Source organism: Thalassophryne amazonica, unplaced genomic scaffold (genome assembly GCF_902500255.1).
Source record: "Thalassophryne amazonica unplaced genomic scaffold, fThaAma1.1, whole genome shotgun sequence".
Lineage (NCBI taxonomy): Eukaryota > Metazoa > Chordata > Actinopteri > Batrachoidiformes > Batrachoididae > Thalassophryne > Thalassophryne amazonica.
The window spans coordinates 1,344,245-1,362,226 of NW_022986232.1; the positions used below are offsets into that span (position 1 = coordinate 1,344,245).

The following is a 17,982-nucleotide window of genomic DNA, read 5'->3' on the forward strand; positions in this document are numbered from 1 at the left end:
AAGTTGACAGCGAGGGCTGCCGCTTCCAGGACAAGTGGAAATTGGAGTTTTTTTTTTTCTTTTTTCACTGAAATACGGAACAACTGTTTGCCTAATTTGACAAGAGACTGTGGCTGTTTTTAAGAAATTCAGTATCAAGAGGTACTACCAGACGAAACATGCTAACTACGACAAGCTAACTGTGAACAAATGCGCGGAAAAATTGATGCAACTGGAAGCTGATTCAACAGCACAGCAGCGCTTTATCACAAGAGCCAGTGAGTCAAATGGAAATGCCACAAAGGCCAACTATGAGGTGGCAATGTTGACGGCCAAGCACTGCAAAGCTTTTACTGAGGGTGAATTTATCAGAGACCGCGTGATGAAAATGGTAGAGGAAATTTGTCCTGACAAGAAAGCAAGAGTTTGCCCACGTGCCTGGCTTCATAACACTGTCGGTAGGAGAACTGAAGATGTTTCATCTGATATTAAGAGACAGAGGCAAAAGGAGTGGACATCCGTGATGCATCCGTGGAGAGCACGGATGCATCGGACACCGCTCACTGATTTTTTTATTTTTTATGTATTTATTTATTTATTTATTTTAGAGGAGTGGACAGTGAAATGAACGTGAGTGAAGAGCTACTTGACCTCCAGAGCTTTAAGGACCAAACAAGAGGAACGGAGTTATTTGTTTCTGTTTGTTCCGCCATGGATGACGTGGAATAAAGTCACTGGGATTATTACTGATGGTGCACCTGCCATGGCTGGCGAGCGAAGTGGATTATCAACTCTAGTCTGTAACAGAGTCAGCGAAGAAGGAGGCAAAGCGATAAAACGCCACCGTATTATTCACTAACAAGTTCTCTCGCCAAACATCTGAAATATGATCATGTTATGAAACCGATGATAGCGGCAATTAGTGCTATTTGCTCCAAAGCCCTGTGCCACCGCGAGTTTCAACAGTTTCTACTCGACATCCAGGCTGAATACGGAGATGTCATGTATCACAACAACGTAAGACTGCTCAGTCGGGAGTCTGCATTGCAGCACTTCTACTCTCTTAGGGAGGAAATCGAACAATTCTTGGCAAAAAAAAAAGGGACAACCGATGCCAGAACTGTCTGACCTTGTGTGCCTGTCTGATTTTGGATTTTTAGTTGACATAATACGACATCTGAACGTGCTGAACATGAGCCTTCAGTGGTGAGCCAACTGTATTCACACATCAAAACCTTTGGGACCAAGCTGCAACTTTTCAGAAGGCACCTGTCACATACAGGCCAGTACCACACATGTCCCATCGCTGCAGGAAGTAATGACCGCTTTTCCACAGAACAATATCAGTGTGTAAATGAGGAGGTATGCAGCAGACATCTCATCTCTGGCTGAGGAGTTTCAACAGCGCTTTTGGAATTTTTCCACTATTGAAAAGGAGATCAGGCTTTTTTCCTCTCCTGTCTCCGTGGACCCTGATGACGCTGCAGACCACCTGCAGCTGGAGCCCATCAAGCTGCATTGTGACGCCGAGTGTCGCAGTCGGCACCAACAGCTCCCGCTTGTGAACTTTTACCACCAGCTGGATAAAGGCAGGTTCCAAGAGATTCGAACATTTGCAAAGAAAATACTGAGCTTGTTTTTGGCTCGACATACTTGTGCAAGAAGACATTCTCGATTATGAACATTAACAAAACCAGCCTGAGGATGAGACTAAGTGACTCTCACCTGTGTGACATCTTGCAAATCAAAATCACTGTTTTTGAGCCAGACCTGGTCTATTTACTGAGTCCAGATCTCAGCATCACCCGTCACGAGTGCAGATAAGACGAGTTGTTTTATGACGTGAATAAATTATAAAATCTCATTGAATTTATTGTGTGTGTGTGTGTGTGTGTGTGTGTGTGTGTGTGTGTGTGTGTGTGTGTGTGTGTGTGTGTGTGTGTGTGTGTGTGTGTGTGTGTGTGTGTGTGTGATTATCAAAACCACACTTATGAATATGCACTGAGTCATGTCAATCCGTGTATCATTTGTTCTTTTGTTTTTCAGCTGACAATCAAAGTGGGTTCTGTAAACCCAACAAATTAAATATTAAAATGAAGTTCAGTCCAGCAGCCTGTTTTTCTGTTTCGTATTTTTGAGCTGCGTCTAAAATTGAAATAATGAAAAATACGGCCTTTTTGTTTTTGCTGTCTGATTCGTAATCAAATAGCATATTTTAGTTTTTTAATTTTTGATGGTCAATTGAAAACCAAAAGAACGAGTGATGCAATATGGCCCTCAATGTTTTGTACTTCTGAATAAGACAACTGTGTTATTTTCCTGTTTACGTTTTGAATTTCGAAGTTTACAGTGAGAATTTATTAGTGAATGTAGTGTAATGTTTTAAATTAACCCTAATCTTCCTGACAGATTTTTTTTGGAGACAGACTTTTTCTTTATTTTATGTGGGCTTCATATGTGAAAGGCCGTCATTTTGGTTATAAACTTCTTTAGAATTATTTGTGTTCTGTTTGAAGAAATAAAAAGTATGGCATTTGCAATCAACATTCCATGAAGTAGTTCATATGCGTTTAATGTTAATGGTTCAAAGGATGTCAGGCTGAATGGCCAGCCCCCCACACATTTTCACCTTGCCAGTTCTGGCCCTCTTTGCAAAAGGTTTAGACACCCCTGCTTTAAAACAAAATCACAAAGAAACATTAACGATGTCATGACTGACAGGGGCAACCAGTCATCACACAGTTAAAATTTTAAACAAATCACACAATGCATCAAGGAGTTATGACATGTTGATTGTTCATCCACTAGGGGGCGCTCAGTGTACAAACAGAGGGGCTGGGTGTGTTCAGGGTCCAGCTGTCATACATGCGAAGTTTCAAGTCAATCAGGCAAAGCATGAAGGAGTTACCATGACTTGATGTTCCATGGCGAAGGGTCAAAATGGCGGCACCATAGCGGCCACACCCTTCGACATACAGAAAAGCTTTCGATAACTTTTGGTCAGTATCATCTCTGGGTGATCTGGAAGAAATTTGAAGTGCATTGGACAAAATCCCTAGGAGGAGTTCGTTCAAATACAACATGTGGAAATCATGCCAAAATGAGAAGAAAATTCAAAATGGCCAACTTCCTGTTTGGAGTAGACCCATGGTGCAAGAGACTTTTTTGTACGTCTATGCAATTCACACATGTGTACCAATTTTCATCTCCCTACTCAAAAAAACCCCTATGGGGAGGGGGTTTTGAAAGTTTCAAGGGGGCGCTATTGAGGCATTTTGCGACGCCCCTATGAATTGTAAGAGGTTGTTGTGCTCGACCTGTGAATCAATTTTCATGATGATGTGACAAAATTAAAGCCGTCAAAAGGAAGAACGTAATTTCATGGCGAATGGGCAATATTCGGTACACCACCACACAGAAGCCATTACTCGTAGCTTCACGGTGTTTATTGCCTATGTTCACCAGTTTGTTCTGCATGTTTTAAAAGTGGAATGAAGTTGATTGGGTTAAGTATGTGACATCAGGACCTCTTAAAGTAAAAATAGGACATTTCCCACCACCACCGGGGGGCGCTATGGCGCAGGTGGGAACTTAAGATATGTAGACGTGCAGGGCAGAGCCCTCATCATGTCCAGCAGGTTTGAAGGATCTACGATGAGAAGTATGTGGGCGTGACAGCCGTTCGAAGTGAAATGGCGTGCTCCGAAAAGCTCGCCAAAGTTTGACGACCCCTAGCAGCCACGCCTTTTGACTTAATTAGAATCTTTTGATAACTTTTGATCACCATTGTGTTGTGATGATTTTGACCAAATTTGAAGACAATCGGATGAAATCCCTAGGACGAGTTCGTTCAAATGTAAGTAGTGGAAATGGCCAAAAATGGCAAAAATTTGCTCAAAATCGAAACTTAAAATCAAAATGGACGACTTCCTGTCGATATTTCACCATGACAGTAAGAGACTTTTTCGTGCATCCTGGCATGGTAAATATGTGTACCAAATTTCGTGAGGCTATGATGAAAAAAGCCCAATGAGGATGTTGTAAAAGTGTAGGAACACGGACCCACAACAGGGGGCGCAAATGAACGGACAATGGAGGTAGCCAAATAACAACGCTTTACTGTTGTGACAAAAAGCACAACAAACACAACAGATTACAACAATAGACAAGAAGTCAATCCACACAATGTGTCACGTGGGCAGGCTCGAAGATGAGAGACGTCTGTCCAAAGCAGAACCGGAACCACACGATTTCCTCCGCCACCGAACCCCGGGAATACTGGAGCCGCCAAGTCCCGAACTCCCAGGTGGCCACTGCCTCCGCGTGTCGGATCTGGTACTGCTGGCGAGGAACAAAAACAGTTAAAGGTGGGTGCGTGTGCACCCAGCAACCCGTATGGCGGGAAAACCACCTCCTCCTCTCGTCGGAAGAATGTCTGCTACTTCACGCACAAAAGTAACAAAGTGTTAATGTTGACAAAGACAACACAGTCGGCTGAGAACAGTACCTTCAAGGTAGAGCGATATCTCGGCAAAGAGGTGATGTCGTCCTGCTGATATACCACTGCTGATCAGATGATTGGTGACAGCTGTCATAGGCGATAAGTGACAGCTGTCACCCCGGCTGCTCCTGTGAGGCGGCAGCGCCCTCTGGTGCCTGGAGCCCGCACTCCAGACAGGGCGCCCTCTGGTGGTGATGGGCCTGCAGTACCTCCTTTTCAGCGGCCCACATAACAGAGGAGGGGTTTTTGAACATTTCTAGGGGGCGCTATTTCACAATTTTTCAGCGACCATGTGCAACGCCCCCAAAATATCGAATTTCGGATCCGGCCGGACGACTTTGGAAAGTTCGGTGAGTTTTTGAGTATGGGAAGAGGCCGAAATTTTGATTTCAAGAGTGAGAATAATAATAATAATAATAACTAGGACTGCAAGCAGTCATATACGGGCCCTCGTTCCGCGCAACCGCCTACCCAGGCCAGTGGGTGCCCTTGTGACCACATGTGGGCATGTGCATACAGGGGCAACCACTCATCACACAGTTAAAATTTTAAACAAATCACACAATGCATCAAGGAGTTATGACATGTTGATTGTTCATCCACTAGGGGGCACTCAGTGTACAAACAGAAGGGCTGGGTGTGTTCAGGGGCCAACCGTCATCATACATGTGAAGTTTCAAGTCAATCAGGCAAAGCATGAAGGAGTTATCATGACTTGATGTTCCATGGCAAAGGGTCAAAATGGCGGCACCATAGCGGCCACACCCTTCAACATAGAGAAAAGCTTTCGATAACTTTTGGTCAGTATCATCTCTGGATGCTGTCAAAGAAATTTGAAGTGCATTGGACAAAATCCCTAGGAGGAGTTCGTTCAAATACAACATGTGGAAATCATTTCAAAATGAGAAGAAAATTCAAAATGGCCGACTTCCTGTTTGGAGTAGACCCATGGTGCAAGAGACGTTTTTGTACGTCTATGCAAGTCACACGTGTACCAATTTTCATCTCCCTACTCCAAAAAAACCCCTATGGGGAGGGGTTTTTGAAATTTTCAAGGGGCGCTATTGAGGCACTTTGCCCCGCCCATGGGCGAGGCCCCTATGAGTTGTATGAGGTTGTCATGCTTGACCTGTGTGTCAATTTTCATGATGATATGACAAAGCCGTCAAAAGGAAGAACGTAATTTCATGGCGAAGGGGCGATATTCGGTACGCCACCACACAGAAGGCGTTACTCGTAAGTTCACGGCGATCATCGCGTACGTTCACCAACTTGTTCTGCATGTTTTAGAAGTGGAAGGAAGTTGATGGTGTTAAGTATGTGACATCAGTACCTGTTTAAGTATAATGTTCCATGGAGAAGGGTAAAAATGGCGGCGCCATAGCGGCCACACCCTTCGACATAAAGAAAAGCTTTCAATAACTTTTGGGCAGTATCGTCTGTGGGTGATGTGGAAGAAATTTGAAGTGCATTGGACAAAATCCCTAGGAGGAGTTCGTTCAAATACAACATGTGGAAATCACGCCAAAATGAGAAGAAAATTCAAAATGGCCGACTTCCTGTTTGGAGTAGACCCATGGTGCAAGAGGTTTTTTTGTATGTCTATGCAAGTCACACATGTGTACCAATTTTCATCTCCCTACTCCAAAAAAACCCCTATGGGGTGGGGTTTTGAAAGTTTCAAGGGGGCGCTATTGAGGCATTTTGCCCCGCCCATGGGCGACACCCCTATGAATTGTAAGAGGTTGTCGTGCTCGACCAGTGTATCAATTTTCATGATGATATGACAAAATTAAAGCCGTCAAAAGGAAGAACGTAATTTCATGGCGAATGGGCAATATTCGGCACACCGCCACACGGACGCCGTTACTCGTAACTTCACAGCGTTCATCGCGTACGTTCACCAATTTGTTCTGCATGTTTTAGAAGTGGAATGAAGTTGATTGGGTTAGGTATGTGACATCAGGACCTCTTAAAGTAAAAATAGGACATTTCCCGCCACCACTGGGGGGCGCTATGGCGCAGGTGGGAACTTAAGATATGTAGACGTTCAGGGCGGAGCCCTCATCATGTCCAGCAAGTTTGAAGGATCTACGATGAAGTATGTGGGCGTGACAGCCGTTCAAAGTGAAATGGCGTGCTCCGAAAAGCTCGCCAAAGTTTGACGACCCTAACCCTAATCCAGGTTTTTAAACTCACCACAATTTTTTCATTTTTCAGTTCTTGGTGGATTTTGATCATCATGTTTTTGTTTGCTTCATTGAAGCACTGGTTACAATTCTTCCTCACAAAATATTAATATTTTGAATTTTTTTGGAAAATGTCAAATTTTTTATGGTGAAAATAGTGAAATTTATCAAAACACATTTTCTTCTTCAGTTTCTGATTTTAATTCTCTTGGTTTTGTCTGATTCATCTAAACTCTCTTCACAATTCTTCCTTGTGGAAATATGAAATTATACATTTGGGGGGGAAATATGGACTTCTGCAAAGTATTTCTTCTCGTTGGTGATTAGTTTATTGAATTTCATTCAAATAAGTTGGTTTGATTCATTTAAACACTGTTCACAATTCTTCCACAAAAAAGGTTGAATTTTTGCTGTTCATTTGGAAAATAAAATTCACCCAAAATGCTTCTCTCCCTCCAGTTTTTGATACATTTTAATTGTGATGGTTTTGTTTGATTCATCAAAGCTCTGTTCTAAACTGCACAACTTCAAATTTGGGCAAATTATTCATTTTTGTTTACGAAAATGTAGCAATTTTAATGCCTCCACACGGGACGCCAATAATAATGTAACGAATATGGGTTAAACCTCACCCGGAGGCACCGATAATAATGTAGTGAATAATAATGATGAAGCCTCACACGCGAGCACCAATAAAAATGTAGAAAGTAGTGATTATTGGTGATTTGAGTGGAGACACTACTTTACATATATTCAGGCCTCACTACAGGGGACCCTTGATATGTAGCATTTATGTTTTGAATCATATTTGTCTAATAGATTACAGTTTGTTCATGTAAATGGGGAATCTTCTTCACAGACTAAAGTTAATTATGGAGTTCCACAAGGTTCTGTGCTAGGACCAATTTTATTCACTTTATACATGCTTCCCTTGGGCAGTATTATTAGACGGAGATGATACCCAGCTTTATCTATCCATGAAGCCAGAGGATACGCACCAATTAGCTAAACTGCAGGATTGTCTTACAGACATAAAGACATGGATGACCTCTAATTTCCTGCTTTTAAACTCAGATAAAACTGAAGTTATTGTACTTGGCCCCACAAATCTTAGAAGCATGGTGTCTAACCAGATCGTTACTCTGGATGGCATTTCCCTGATCTCTAGTAATACTGTGAGAAATCTTGGAGTTATTTTTGATCAGGATATGTCATTCAAAGCGCATATTAAACAAATATGTAGGACTGCCTTTTTGCATTTACGCAATATCTCTAAAATTAGAAAGGTCTTGTCTCAGAGTGATGCTGAAAAACTAATTCATGCATTTATTTCCTCTAGGCTGGACTATTGTAATTCATTATTATCAGGTTGTCCTAAAAGTTCCCTAAAAAGCCTTCAGTTGGTTCAGAATGCTGCAGCTAGAGTACTGACGGGGACTAGCAGGAGAGAGCATATCTCACCCGTGTTGGCCTCCCTTCATTGGCTTCCTGTTAATGCTAGAATAGAATTTAAAATTCTTCTTCTTACTTATAAGGTTTTGAATAATCAGGTCCCATCTTATCTTAGGGACCTTGTAGTACCATATTACCCCATTAGAGCGCTTCGCTCTCAGACTGCGGGCTTACTTGTAGTTCCTAGGGTTTGTAAGAGTAGAATGGGAGGCAGAGCCTTCAGCTTTCAGGCTCCTCTCCTGTGGAACCAGCTCCCAATTCAGATCAGGGAGACAGATACCCTCTCTACTTTTAAGATTAGGCTTAAAACTTTCATTTTCGCTAAGGCTTATAGTTAGGGCTGGATCGGGTGACCCTGGACCATCCCTTGGTTATGTTGCTTTAGACGTAGACTGTGTTTCATAATTATTGTATGGCCTTGCCTTGCAATGTGGAGCGCCTTGGGGCAACTGTTTGTTGTGATTTGGCGCTATACAAGAAAAAAGTTGATTGATTGATTGATGTTGTGAAAGTGTAATGACATGGACCCACAACAGGGGGCGTAAATGAATGGACAATGGAAATGCCAAAATATAACAATTTAATGTTGTGAAATGTGCACAACAGAATACAGATGCTGCTCTTTAGGTAACAGTCAATGAAATCACAGGTGATGTGTGGGCAGGCTTGAGGATAGGAGACGCCTGTCCAGAGAAGAGCCGGGCCCCACACGGCTTCCACTGCCAACGGAGATCTGCAACACACCGGAGCCGCCAAGTCCTGAGTCTCCACGTGGTCACTGCCTCCAGCTGTCAGATCTGGTACTGCTGGCAGTAAGAACAAACAGGTTATGGTGGGTGTGTGAACACCCAGTAAACAGTCAGCAAAATCACAATTCTTTCCTGAGGGAAAAGTCCTCCACTCCCAGGTAGCTGGAAAACTGAGTATGTGCAGTGCCTTATGTAATACTCAGGAAATTTAGGAGTGGAAATGCCTGCTCCTCCAAATTCCCACAAAACCAGCTCCAAGCTGTAAGTATTCAGAAGGTTACAACTGCAAAGAGTTCAGAAACAATCATGTGCGTACGGCACAGAGACGGCTGAGAGGTTTACCTGTCGGGTAAGCTGATATCTCAGCGTGAGCTCACCTGAGTCGGAGGGGTTCACTCAGGTGTGTCCCCGGTGTGATCCCAGGGCTGGTGTCAGCTGGTTTCACCGGCTGCTGCAGTCAGGTGTGGAATCAGCGAAGTTGTCAGCGTGCAGTGACTCAGGGGTGGAAGGTGTTTGTTGAAAATGGTTCTTAGTAGCTTTCAAAATGGTTGGAGCCAAATTAAAGTCTTTGTGACTTTAGAAAAAGTAAAACTTTAATAAGAGCGTTGAAAATTGAATGAAAAAAGGAAAAGTCGCTTTTTCTGTAAATTCGCTCTTAATTTGAAAAGCTCAGCTCGGAAGTTCTCTTAAAAATTCAAAAGCTTGACACACCTTTAAAGCGTCCCAAAGCAGGGCTTAATTTGACGGGGAGCAAGCCGGAGCGCGCTCCAGAACCTCGGACGTTGGCTCCACCAGCTATTTATACTGGATCCGTGATCCGCCACCTCTCTTGAGTAACAAAATATTAAAAAAAAAATAAATAAATCACCGCGATTGCTCTCACTGCCAATCACACCGCCGCCCTCCTGTCTGCTGTGCGGAATTGTGCCAAATCTGGCAACAGGTCCAGAAGCTACGCTCGCTGTTTTGATCCAGATGTTGACCGTAGCTGTGAAAGTGTAGGTACACGGACCCACAACAGGGGGCGTAAATGAACAGACAATGGAATAAGCCAAAATACAACAAGAAGCAGGGGTGGTGGCCAAGTGGTTAATGCGCTTGGTTTCAGTTCGGAAGGTTCTGGGTTCAAATCCCACCCCTGCCACATTTCTCCATGTAATGTGGAGTTGCGTCAGGAAGGGCATCCGGCATAAAACCTGTGCCAAATCAACATGCAGATCCACCTTGGATTTGCTGTGGCGACCCCGAGTGCAAACAAGGGAGCCCTGAAGGGACTTACTTACAACAATTTAATGTTGTAAATGTGCACAACAGAACAACAGACAAGACAATTTAGAATAGCAGTCAATAATTCACGGTGACGTGTGGGCAGGCTTGAGGATAGAAGACGCCTGTCCAGAGAAGAGCCAGATTCCACACGTCTTCCACTGCCAATGGATCTGGAGCACTCCGGAGCCACCAAGTGCTGAGTCCCCAGGTGGCCACTGCCTCCGGCTATCAGATCTGGTACTGCTGGCAGAAAAAAAAAAACAGACAGGTGATGGTGGGTGCGTGCACACCCAAACAGTCAGAAATGGGTGGGAAACACCTCCACCTCTTAATCACAGTTTTACAGAGTTACGTGCAGATCCTGTCGGTATGTTCGTCGCCTCCAACCGAGGAGCAGAGTACGCCAACTCCCCACACACGACTACTCCTTACATACAAACAGGTATGTCTGCAACAGTAATGTTACACACAGAAGCAAAAGACGTTACTACTGATGTGTTGGTTCAGGCTGAGTAGTTTACCTGTTAGGAAGAACGATTTCTCGGCAGCGAGGTGAAGATGCTGCCCGGCCTTTATGGTGATGTGGTTGGTGATGATGAATGACAGCTGGTGCTGATGATGAGTGACAGCTGCCACTCCCGGTTGCTCCGGCGCCCTCTCGTGCCTGAAGCCCACACTTCAGGCAGGGCGCCCTCTGGTGGTGGGCCAGCAGTACCTCCTCTTCAGCGGCCCACACAACAGTAGCCGCAGAGCTCCATGGCCACTGAGAGAGGACTTGGATTCTTTGCGGGTCCTGCATCCGTACCCCCGGAGGCAGTGAGTGAAGGGAGAGCCGCGCATTGTGTTCTGCGTGTGTCTGTTTATAATCTTCTCCCACAGAAGAAAAAAGAGAGTGTTTACACAAGAGAGAAAAGTGAGAAAATGTTAATGCCTGTTTGAGAAAAGTGTGTAAAGCAGTGTAAAAAAATACCGGTACTTCGCAGATTTCTAATGCTGCATTCACACCGGGTGCGATCAGACGCTACAAATTCACAGGGGTCACGTGGCGACGGACGCGCCTCCTTTGCCCGGTGTGTCGCTCTGCTTGGGTGGACTTTCGCTGCGAAAATTCACCCCGGTGCGTCATCAAATAGGAGGAGCTTCCATTCTGCTCGGCGTCAAGTCATCATGACGGACCTTGATCACACGGAGCAAGTTGTTGTGAAAAGCTCCCAATACAGAGAGGATCATTATTTCCTGCAGGAACTGCGTCTGGATGACGGCTGCTTTCAGCGGTCCTTCCGCCTCTGCGGGACCCAGTTTGAGGACCAACTGTCCCGTTCACGCGCGCACATGTAAACAATAAAAAAAAAAAAGAAACTCTGCTGCTTGCTGCAGCTCGCTCTTTCCCAAAAAAAAAACTCTGTCATAATTGTGTTTAGAAACCAGTCACCATTTGTTTTATTATACATCTGTGTAGTTAATTAATAAAATATTCTCCACACAGACGATTCGCTCGCGCGCGCATGTAAAAACAGGAAAAAAAAAGAAAGAAAGAAAGTCCGCGGTTTGCTGTGAGGCTGCTCCTCGCTCTTTCCCAAAAAAACTCTGTCATAATTGTCTTTAGAAACCAGTCACTATTTGCTTTATTATACATCTCTGTAGTTAATAAGTAAAATAATCTCTGTCATGATTGTGAAATAAAGGACAAAAGAGACATAAGTCCTGCTCACAGGCTGCTACCAGAGACAGGACATGTTCACATCTTCAGTCAAACTCCAGACATCTCCACGTCACTACATATTCAGTCCCTGATTGGTCATCGTGGCGCGACAAGACGAAAAGTTCAGATTTTTCAACTTGGGGAGGAGGGCGACATGACGTGACGCAATATCGCGCCACAAACGCGCAAAACGCTCAAAATCGCTTCACTCGCGTCGCTTCACTCACGTCGCTTCACTCGCGTCGCGCTGCGTGGTTTGGCGCCAAAACGCGTCCTTACATAGGGATTACATGGCAACCTGTGGCTGCAGTCGTTCGCGTCGCGCCCGGTGTGAACGCGGAGAACGTAACTCCCGCGATAAACGAGGGACCACTGTACATCATTAAAATTTGTACTCTATCCGGATTTGGTGTGACTAGTGTTATTAGGCCTACAGTACATGCCCAGTTTATTTTCGGTGTGGCGCACAGCGTTGTTCGCAAGAAACCCCCCCCACCCTTCTTTTTTTTTTTCTGCACCGGAGCCACCCATCCTCTGCGCTCCGGGACCTCCCACTTTACAAATTAAGCACTGTCCCAAAGGTAAAGAATCAAAGAATGCCACGTGGTAGCTTAACTTAGCAATGGCTCTTGGCCTAAAATAGAATTAAGCGTTAAGCAAAAGAGAGAGGAAAAAGTTGCAGAAGAGAGCGGGAGCAGAGAAAGACTCTGTTCTAACTTTTAAAGGGGGACTTTCGTCACTAAACTCCGCCCATTGAAGGTGTGTGATCTCCGACACTTCATGTCTTAGAGCAGGTAGAAATGATTCAACTATTGAAACACATTAATTAATTTGAAATACTATTTGTTCTAAGGCACCCAAATGAACACATTATTACGAGACATTTAAACACATCCTTTGGATAAACAGAGTACTTCAACATCAGCATTTTATATTCTGCAGAAAGGTCACACACACACACACACATCAGTTAACATGAGCACATCACTAAATGGAATGACTACATGCAAAGCATTTCATTTGAATAATCAATGCAACAACATTATAAGTCTTTAGGTATAAATGAGAGACATACTGATGTAAATTCTTATTTCAAACCAAAGGTCTTCTCTTTGTTTTACTCAAGATAAAAGTTAGTTGTGAAGAATCTATGATTTACGGCCCATCTGGTCGTGGGGGAAGGGTCCCCCCCTTGAATGAGGAGAGTTCCTGTCTTATCTTGATCATAAACGTTTTGGGTTCTCCTGTGCTAGAGAAGCTCAGATTCTGACGTTAAGCCATTATCATGCCATGTAGTTCACAAATTAAACCTTGTTTTTCTCTGGAAGGCAGTGTTTGACCAGGGGGTGATGTCTCCAAAACTTATCTGAAGATCTCCAGATGACTTAGGAATTTCTCCACTGAGGTGGAAACACAGTCTCTGTCCCAGTGGGTTTGTGTGGTTGAGAGAGGATTAATATATTTTATTTAATCAGGTCTAATCGAGGCCATCGCGCTACAAAAACTATTAAATATACCCAAAATTGAACAAGTTTCCAAGTTGTGTGAGTGAGGAAAAAAAATTCACAGAAACAAGATGGCATTCAAGGAATTTTAAACAGTCATTGAATTTTTGGAGGAGAACCTCAACTTCCAGCATCAATATTTCCAGTAAATTTGTGTCCCCTGATCCAGTCGACTCTCTGCTGTCAACATTTCAGCTGGAACTTCAGGTTTCATTCAAAAGTTTGTTTACACAATAGTGTAAACACTAAAATGACTCTTAGAAAATTTCCAGCCATTGGTAAAGAATTTTATTTGGGGTTTGTCATCATTTTCCTCGCCTGCATAGTGCAGGGAAATAGTTGGAGAATAAACCCGGGTGAGCGCTGGTTATTAACTAGAATCGGTTCATGATGTCTGCTGCTGTACCTGTAAGGTCAGAGGTCGATGGTGGAGGTGGAACGAGGAGCGTCTTAAAGGGGAACAACATTTTTCTGATGTATAGGATTTACAACGCTGCCGTTCAGCTGCTCTGATCATTTAGAGTTCTGCTTTAGTTGCATTTATTTACTAGTTGGGAGGTTCTGGGACTGATACTCCAGTGTGACTTACATACTGCTAAATCACACATTTCTCACTATGGATAATATATATTTATATCAGTCTGTCCCAGGAATCAAAGCAAAAAATAAAACATAAAAAAAGATGAACACCAAAACTATTCCCAAAAATCTGTCAGTGTTTGACAGTGACAGAACTAACTTTTGAATACCTTTGGTAGAACAAAATCAAACACCTAAAAATAAACCTGTTTTTTTTTTCCTCTTGAAGTAACGGCCGTCTGTGTACGTATGTAACAAGAAAAATATGTAAACTATAAAATTTTATACAGAAGTGTGCGGAAAGTCCAACAGATTGTATTTGCAGTTTTTGTGTCTACTTCTGCCTTTATAAGTGTTGTTGTTGTTCATTCGGCTGCTCCCGGTTTTGTTCAGGGTCGCCGCAGCGGATACAGCCAGATCCGCAGTGTTTCACCAAAACTAAAAGTCGTTCACGGGATTTTTGTGAAGAAACCATCAGTTTGTCTGAAAGCACCAAATTAGGTGTTTCTGTTGATGAAACAGTCGATGAGCCGCGAGGTTTTCTGTCCTGTATAAGGAGAATAAATTCTCTGATCATAAAGATTCTATCCGATTGTTCTGTCTGAGTTATTTTCATTAGTTACTTCATCCAAACCATCAACATGTTTATTAGACCCCATTCCTACCAGGCTGCTCAAGGAAGCCCTACCATTATTTAATGCTTCGATCTTAAATATGATCAATCTATCTTTGTTAGTTGGCTATGTACCACAGGCTTTTAAGGTGGCAGTAATTAAACCATTACTTAAAAAGCCATCACTTGACCCAGCTATCTTAGCTAATTATAGGCCAATCTCCAACCTTCCTTTTCTCTCAAAAATTCTTGAAAGGGTAGTTCTAAAACAGCTAACTGATCATCTGCAGAGGAATGGTCTATTTGAAGAGTTTCAGTCAGGTTTTAGAATTCATCATAGTACAGAAACAGCATTAGTGAAGATTACAAATGATCTTCTTATGGCCTCGGACAGTGGACTCATCTCTGTGCTTGTTCTGTTAGACCTCAGTGCAGCTTTTGATACTGTTGACCATAAAATTTTATTACAGAGATTAGAGCATGCCATAGGTATTAAAGGCACTGCGCTGCAGTGGTTTGAATCATATTTGTCTAATAGATTACAATTTGTTCATGTAAATGGGGAATCTTCTTCACAGACTAAGGTTAATTATGGAGTTCCACAAGGTTCTGTGCTAGGACCAATTTTATTCACTTTATACATGCTTCCCTTAGGCAGTATTATTAGACGGTATTGCTTAAATTTTCATTGTTACGCAGATGATACCCAGCTTTATCTATCCATGAAGCCAGAGGACACACACCAATTAGTTAAACTGCAGGATTGTCTTACAGACATAAAGACATGGATGACCTCTAATTTCCTGCTTTTAAACTCAGATAAAACTGAAGTTATTGTACTTGGCCCCACAAATCTTAGAAACATGGTGTCTAACCAGATCCTTACTCTGGATGGCATTACCCTGACCTCTAGTAATACTGTGAGAAATCTTGGAGTCATTTTTGATCAGGATATGTCATTCAAAGCGCATATTAAACAAATATGTAGGACTGCTTTTTTGCATTTACGCAATATCTCTAAAATCAGAAAGGTCTTGTCTCAGAGTGATGCTGAAAAACTAATTCATGCATTTATTTCCTCTAGGCTGGACTATTGTAATTCATTATTATCAGGTTGTCCTAAAAGTTCCCTAAAAAGCCTTCAGTTAATTCAAAATGCTGCAGCTAGAGTACTGACGGGGACTAGAAGGAGAGAGCATATCTCACCCATATTGGCCTCTCTTCATTGGCTTCCTGTTAATTCTAGAATAGAATTTAAAATTCTTCTTCTTACTTATAAGGTTTTGAATAATCAGGTCCCATCTTATCTTAGGGACCTCGTAGTACCATATCACCCCAATAGAGCGCTTCGCTCTCAGACTGCAGGCTTACTTGTAGTTCCTAGGGTTTGTAAGAGTAGAATGGGAGGCAGAGCCTTCAGCTTTCAGGCTCCTCTCCTGTGGAACCAGCTCCCAATTCAGATCAGGGAGACAGACACCCTCTCTATTTTTAAGATTAGGCTTAAAACTTTCCTTTTTGCTAAAGCTTATAGTTAGGGCTGGATCAGGTGACCCTGAACCATCCCTTAGTTATGCTGCTATAGATGTAGACTGCTGGGGGGTTCCCATGATGCACTGTTTCTTTCTCTTTTTGCTCTGTATGCACCACTCTGCATTTAATCATTAGTGATCGATCTCTGGTTTCTTCCTGTTAAAAGGGAGTTTTTCCTTCCCACTGTAGCCAAGTGCTTGCTCACAGGGGGTCGTTTTGACTGTTGGGGTTTTACATAATTATTGTATGGCCTTGCCTTACAATATAAAGCGCCTTGGGGCAACTGTTTGTTGTGATTTGGCGCAATATAAAAAAATTGATTGATTGATTGATTGATTGATAAGCGTATAGTTTAGACTATTTACACTCAACAAAAATATAAACGCAACACTTTTGGTTTTGCTCCCATTTTGTATGAGATGAACTCAAAGATCTAAAACTTTTTCCACATACACAATATCACCATTTCCCTCAAATATTGTTCACAAACCAGTCTAAATCTGTGATAGTGAGCACTTCTCCTTTGCTGAGATAATCCATCCCACCTCACAGGTGTGCCATATCAAGATGCTGATTAGACACCATGATTAGTACACAGGTGTGCCTTAGACTGCCCACAATATAAGGCCACTCTGAAAGGTGCAGTTTTATCACACAGCACAATGCCACAGATGTCGCAAGATTTGAGGGAGCGTGCAATTGGCATGCTGACAGCAGGAATGTCAACCAGAGCTGATGCTCGTGTATTGAATGTTCATTTCTCTACCATAAGCCGTCTCCAAAGGCGTTTCAGAGAATTTGACAGTACATCCAACCAGCCTCACAACTGCACACCACGTGTAACCACACCAGCCCAGGACCTCCACATCCAGCATGTTCACCTCCAAGATCGTCTGAGACCAGCCACTCGGACAGCTGCTGAAACAATCGGTTTGCATAACCAAAGAATTTCTGCACAAACTGTCAGAAACGTCTCAGGGAAGCTCATCTGCATGCTCGTCGTCCTCATCGGGGTCTCGACCTGACTCCAGTTCGTCGTTGTAACCGACTTGAGTGGGCAAATGCTCACATTTGCTGGCGTTTGGCACGTTGGAGAGGTGTTCTCTTCATGGATGAACCCTGGTTCACACTGTCCAGGGCAGATGGCAGACAGCATGTGTGGCGTCGTGTGGGTGAGCGGTTTTCTGATGTCAGTGTTGTGGATCGAGTGGCCCATGGTGGCGGTGGGGTTATGGTATGGGCAGGCGTCTGTTATGGACGAAGAACACAGGTGCATTTTATTGATGGCATTTTGAATGCACAGAGATACCGTGACGAGATCCTGAGGCCCATTGTTGTGCCATACATCCAAGAACATCACCTCATGTTGCAGCAGGATAATGCACGGCCCCATGTTGCAAGGATCTGTACACAATTCTTGGAAGCTGAAAATGTCCCAGTTCTTGCATGGCCGGCATACTCACTGGACATGTCACCCATTGAGCATGTTTGGGATGCTCTGGACCAGCGTATACGACAGTGTGTACCAGTTCCTGCCAATATCCAGCAACTTCGCACAGCCATTGAAGAGGAGTGGACCAACATTCCACAGGCCACAATTGACAACCTGATCAACTCTATGCGAAGGAGATGTGTTGCACTGCATGAGGCAAATGGTGGTCACACCAGATACTGACTGGTATCCCCCCCAATAAAACAAAACTGCACCTTTCAGAGTGGCCTTTTATTGTGGGCAGTCTAAGGCACACCTGTGCACTAATCATGGTGTCTAATCAGCATCTTGATATGGCACACCTGTGAGGTGGGATGGATTATCTCAGCAAAGGAGAAGTGCTCACTATCACAGATTTAGACTGGTTTGTGAACAATATTTGAGGGAAATGGTGATATTGTGTATGTGGAAAAAGTTTTAGA

The 17,982-nt window shown here is 43.4% G+C and overlaps 1 long non-coding RNA gene across 1 annotated transcript; it reads right to left on the reverse strand.

Moving 5' to 3' along the window:
- Window positions 1-1,172: 1,172 nt before the first annotated feature.
- LOC117505629 lies at window positions 1,173-17,638 on the reverse strand. The gene is made up of 3 exons (XR_004559185.1): window positions 17,626-17,638; window positions 2,404-2,412; window positions 1,173-1,403 (listed from the first exon to the last, which is right to left on the reverse strand). It is a non-coding gene; the product is annotated as an uncharacterized LOC117505629 (long non-coding RNA).
- Between the last annotated feature and the right edge of the window lie 344 nt (window positions 17,639-17,982).